Here is a 6062-nt window from a genome sequence, read left to right as displayed (position 1 = left end):
ATTACATTTCCTAGTTTTATTTTTGTGGTGTTGTCTCCTAATAGTAATCAAAATGATGAAAGATTTTTCAATGTGCACAGAACACGAGGTGGTACACTACGTGTCTCTATATAAATGGTGAGATTCTTGTGTTAAAAAATTAATAACATAAAAAATAAAATTTCTCAGCACTTACATAATAACATGTGATGTTCCACTTGTGTTATTGTAAGTATGTAAAAAAATGAGGAATTTTAATTTGGTAATTGAAAACAACTTTTTAAATATAATTATTGAGGACATAATCTTCTCAAGATTTTGATATAAAGGATCACTTCTAGGTTCATTGACCCAATGGATAGGTATAAGTTTCAAACCTTAAGAAATAGGACAAAAAATTAGACAGTATTTATATAACTTGACCAATAATTAGACACTATTTATGAAACTGAACCAATAAGTAGACATTATTTATAAAATGAAACCAAGAATTAGGCACTATTTCTAAAACTAAGTCAATAGGTGGAAACTATTTATGAAAGTGGACTATACACTATTAAATTGGATTAAGAACTAGACACTATTTATGAAATATGGTCAAGAACTAGGTACTATTTATGAAAGTGGACCAATAACTAGACAATATTTATGAAACCGGAGCAAGAAAGAGATATTATTTATGAAACTATACCAATTACTATACACTATTTATGAAACTGGACTCAATAACTAGACACTATTTATGAAACATGACCAAGAACTAGACATTATTTATGAAATTGGACCAATAAATAGTATTGTACCTTTCAGTTTTATAAATAACGTTCATTTTCATAAATAATGTCTGTAATGGACGCATGGGTCATGCGGGTCAGTTCTTTTTTTTTATTTTTAAATTATATTAAAGTTGTGTCTTTTTCATTAAAATTTAAGTTTATTTGTCATTTTTATTAAAATTTAAGGGTTTTTCATTAATATTTGATTCTTTTTCATTAGATAAAGTTATAGCATGATTTTTGGTTAAAATAAACTTAGCTCAAGCTCGTTTCATGAAAGCTCCCAATATTATATGCAAAGCATTTATATTCAGTTTTTCGCCAATTTAAGTTACGTAACTTGCATGTGATACACTTGGGTCAATTTTTCGTCAATTCATTTTATTTTACCCAAAAAAATAATTTAGAGATCTAATTTTCACTCAAGTGATAATTCAGGAATTGAGCCAACAATTCATCCTAATGAAAATAAAACTCGAGTATAATTCAAAGAGCATTGCTACTAGTTTTTACCAATATTTGTCTAAATTTAGACTGGAAATATATGCATTGTTTCCTCGATAGAAATTAAAGATGCGTTGGAGGTTTCTCTGCTAATTTGAGTATTTTATCCACTAATTGAAGTTTTTCTCTAAAGTAATATTTTTGCTCACCACCCTCAAGTGATAGTGATGCTCATCACATTTTTTATCACCATTAGAGGTGTTTAAGTTTGATATCTGTGTATTAGATATACACAAATCTCAACATTTAAATTCATTCAACAATGATAAATAGAATAGTGAATATTACCACAACTTAAAGATGGCAAGCAAAAATACACTCCTTTCTCTAATATGGCATGGAAGAAGAAACTTGACTGTTAAGTGCACTTGTGCTGTCTAAATCAATTAGGGGAGAACCACACCCTTATCTCCGGCCTTGTAAATTAATGTCGGGTTGTTAGTAATTCAATTCATATGGGGCCATTGACCCCACGGGTTGCAGTAGATTTATATGGAATGTCATATTCATGAAGGACACTTTCTGAAATTTTGAAATGTTGTGACTTATAAGAGGGATGTACATTACTTGTCCTTGAAGATGACATACAAAAACAAGACCTCTCACCAAACTTTATAACTTTTGGGTTCTAGCCTTTTCGAATCATATAATTTTAAATTCATGTCTTAATCTCACTTTGCTAAAGAGATTAAAACTTTGAAATTCATGTTTTGTTCTTTCTTGCAGTTGAATTTGCAGGACACATTTTAAATGCATGTCCAACAAGTCTCCGATGTGATGATGGGTCATCAGTGCAACTCTCATCATTTTTGGCAAGTTTTGTAACTTGGGAAATGACGTTGGTTTGGCACCAAGATAAGGTGCATCCTCTATGATCTCCAATGCGTATTCCATTTGTGAAAGAACATTGCTACTAATCTAGCCACCACAATAATGCCAAAGCCAAAAAAGTCCAAGCAATCATACAGAAACATAATATAACTGTTTCGGTGGCTAATTAATAGTGGGCTGGATTCATTAAAGGCCCAGGTACAGAAAAGCTTCTTGGCTTTGGGTTAGTTGAAGTGCAGGCCCAACATAGATTTAAATATTATCTTTGACGGCTAATGGGCAGCAAGCCTATGATAGAAGTAACAAAGGGCAGAGGACAACTCACCCTTGATAAAAAGTACTGGTAGGTAAATAACAAAAAGAAAATGGTGACCCACCTTGTTTCAAAAGCAATCATTGGGAGGGAAGTACACTAAAAGAGAATGGTTGGGCACTCGGGCTAGAAGGTCTATAAAAGCAGTAAAGAATGCAAGCAGAAATCTCTCTCAACACACTCAACTCTGAAATCAACAGCAAAAACCATATAGCTTTATTTTGTCTACCCCTTTTCTTTCAAGTTTTAGATCTACTTTAAAAAAGCTCTCTTTTGTCCATTTTAGAAGCTCTGCTACGATTTTCCCAAAGCATTTGTCTTTGTAAAACACAAGGAGAAGAGCTTACGAGGGACAAACCTTGCTCGAATCTCCTATATTTGCATTTATATACAATAGATTTGACTTTTATGCATCTTGTTTGGTTTTTATGTTCATTTCTGTTGCTTATTGTGAGGTTTTCGGTATGTTCAATCTTGTCAAACTAACTACTCTTATTTCCATGTTGTTTGTTTGTACCATACTTAACCAATCTCGAAACTACTGAGCACAACTCAACATTATACCGTCAAGGACCCATAAGAGTTTCCCTCCAACTAGGAGGTCAATCACAGCGAGACACGTGTCAATGTCAGGATAAAGCTAGAAACTCTCTTATTCTATAAAAGGAGATCATTCTCCTATAACAATCCCTAATGTCATTTGTACTAAACTACTTATTCGAACTCACTTAAGGAGAGTTTGAACCTATGTATTTGTGTAAACCCTTCACTATTAATGAGAACTCCTCTACTCCGTGGACATAGCCAATCCGGGTGAACCACGTACATCTTGTGTTTGCTTCACTGTCTTTATCACTTTACATACGTATCCACACTAGTGACCGGAGCAATCTAGTGAAGGTCACAAACTTGACACTTTCTATTGTACCAAAGTCCTCACCAATTTTATGCATCAACATCTGGCGCCGTCTGTGGGAATCACACTTATTCCTACTCTCTTCAGCTTTATCAAGCTAGTTTCCACTGTTCGTACACTCTCTTTTGACCAGGCATCCCTTTCAAACATGGGAAGCGAAGGAAGCCACAACACACAAAACGACACTCCCCTCGCACCTAGTGTTGGGCAGCAAAATAATGAACGAAAAAAGTTTGCTTTTCTAGCTAAAGTCGAGAAACTAAAGGCTCAGAACAACAAGATAGCGATGAAGAATGAGATCCTCCAGGAGCAATATGAGAAGCTCTTCGGGATGCTCCACAGGGGCTAGGCATACTCAAACACACAAGCATGTTGCCCATGTGGACATCAACCATCATCTGAGTGCCCCCCAACACAGAGGGTCACCGATATTCGACATGGATATTCCTGATAAGGAGCGAGCTACTCATTAATATGTTGACCAACATGAGGTTTTTCTCAACCCAGCTGCTTCAACTCGAAGAATGAGAAGTAGAGGGAAGCACCTCTTTGCAGAGGGAGCGGAATGATCGAAAATTATTTATCGCGACTGCTGGGATTTCTTGAGGCAACGTCGTGAGAGCCTCATCCACATAAGCTCAAAGATCAATCACCCAAGGGTTTTTGAAAGACTCGGTCCCCTACCACGGCCCAAACCAGTTACCAATCTAAGGAATGAGCGACATGTCCCAGGGAAACATAAAGGTATAGGGGACTCAGAGGTATTCTGACAGACATGCCCTAGAAGGAGTACGGTGAGTCCAAGGAAAAATCACATGCCCTTGATCAAACTTCCCTACTTCCAAGAAGTGATGAAAACCTACAGAAGAAGGCTTCGGTAGTACATGACTTCATTTAAGACCCCATTATCCTACAACTCCTTGAGGAAGCAAACAAGTTGAAGGCCAAACGTCATGCCGAGATACCCGACTGAAACTAACCCAGGCCTGGCCCTCTTACAAGGAGCATCCTCAACACCATCTCCAAGCAAAGACAAAGCAGAAGCTCGGCTTACAACTATATATTGGAATGGAGGATCCGATTGAACACCTTAACCTCTTTGAGTCCACCATGGCATACCGGATGCATACCAATGAAGAACAATATCTTATCTTCCCCTCCATCCTCTCTGGCGGAGCTCTAAACTGGTGTTGCCGTCTTCCACCTGAGACGGAAGATTCATTTGAGAAGTTGAGGAAACTGTTTGTCTCTCAACATATTTTCTAGATAGAGCACTTGCATTCTACAGATAACTTGTACACTATTTCTAGAAGTTAGACGAGTCACTATGTAAGTATGCCGGTAGCTTCAGCTATAAGTATTCTTGCTACGCTGAGGCAGATGACAAGACCGACCTCAAGGCCTTCACGGCAGGCCTATGTGACTGTTTCTTCAAGTACATGATCAATGCCAACACTTGGAAGACTTACTCTGAGGTGATGGCACAGGCTTACAACCGTGCATCTACCGAAACGAGAACATACCAAGGGAAACCCCCTACAACCATTCCTTATCAGCAAATGGGAAGTGGAAGCCAGATCCAACCAAACGAGAAGAGGTCAACCTTCCAAACGACTGTGGCGCCTTAACAATCTCATTTTATTAAAAAAAAGTAAAGGACACTATCGCGATAACCAAGGCTGTCACCACAATAATGCCCGCCCTCAGGCAATTAATGTAGTGGGCCAATCATAGGTGAAGATAGGCCTTACCTCGAGGTATGAGACATACACACTTTTAAAGGCCACATGTGCGACCATTTGCCCCAGTGTAACTCACTTGGTACCAAAGCCAAAGCTGAGGCAACCAGATTATAAGTCCACGAAGAACATGGGTGTGTTTTGCTCCTATCATGAGTATAACAGCCATGACAACGAGAAATGTATCACCCTCTATGACCATATTGAAGCTTTGGCATGTGAACGAAAAATTAATCAATTCCTCATTCACCCTCTAAGGGATAACCATAACCAACGCCAAGTAAACTTGAAATTTCTATAAGCGGTGACACACCCCTATTTGAATCTTCCAATAAGGCCATGAAAAACAATGAGCGAACTTTGAGGCCTGGCCACCAAGTGTTTCACATGGAAGACATCAGGGGAGGCAAGTGTCAAAAGCTTAACTGGGATCCAAAATGTTTCTACCCTGATGAGGAAAGAGGTATCACTTACCCTTATAACGACCCACTGATCGTGGAGGCTTACACAACCAATTTTGATGTATGACGAATCCTTGTAGACATAGATGCTTCAGTCAATATCATGTTCGCCGAAGCTTTTAAGGCACTTAATGTAGCTGAATACTTGCTTGATCATTCAATTACTCATCTGATAAGTTTTTCTGGTGATATCATGCAACCTTTGGTGAGCATACACTTACCACTAATTTCCTTGTGGTCGACTGCCCAACGACGTACAATGTCATATTTGGGCGCACATGCATTAATAATCTTAAGGCTTTAGTATCCGCACATATGTTGTTGATGAAATTTCCAACACCTTCTGGCAATGGTTACATCAGAGGATATCAACTTAGTGCATGATCATGCTACAACACTTCCATCAAGCAACAACACTTGCCGGTGCCTAAGGAAACCTTCTTTGTACATGGCCAAGTCCTAAAGACCAGCTCGGATGAAGCCAACTTGGCTCTTCGAGATGGCAATGGTCAACCAGACGATCCACAAGATGACTCTTTCACC

This window comes from Pyrus communis, chromosome 9 (assembly GCF_041283825.1).
Source record: "Pyrus communis isolate YQ-2024b chromosome 9, ASM4128382v1, whole genome shotgun sequence".
NCBI lineage: Eukaryota > Viridiplantae > Streptophyta > Magnoliopsida > Rosales > Rosaceae > Pyrus > Pyrus communis.
The sequence above is the reverse complement of the archived record's forward strand: the minus strand, read 5'-3'. Positions refer to the sequence as shown.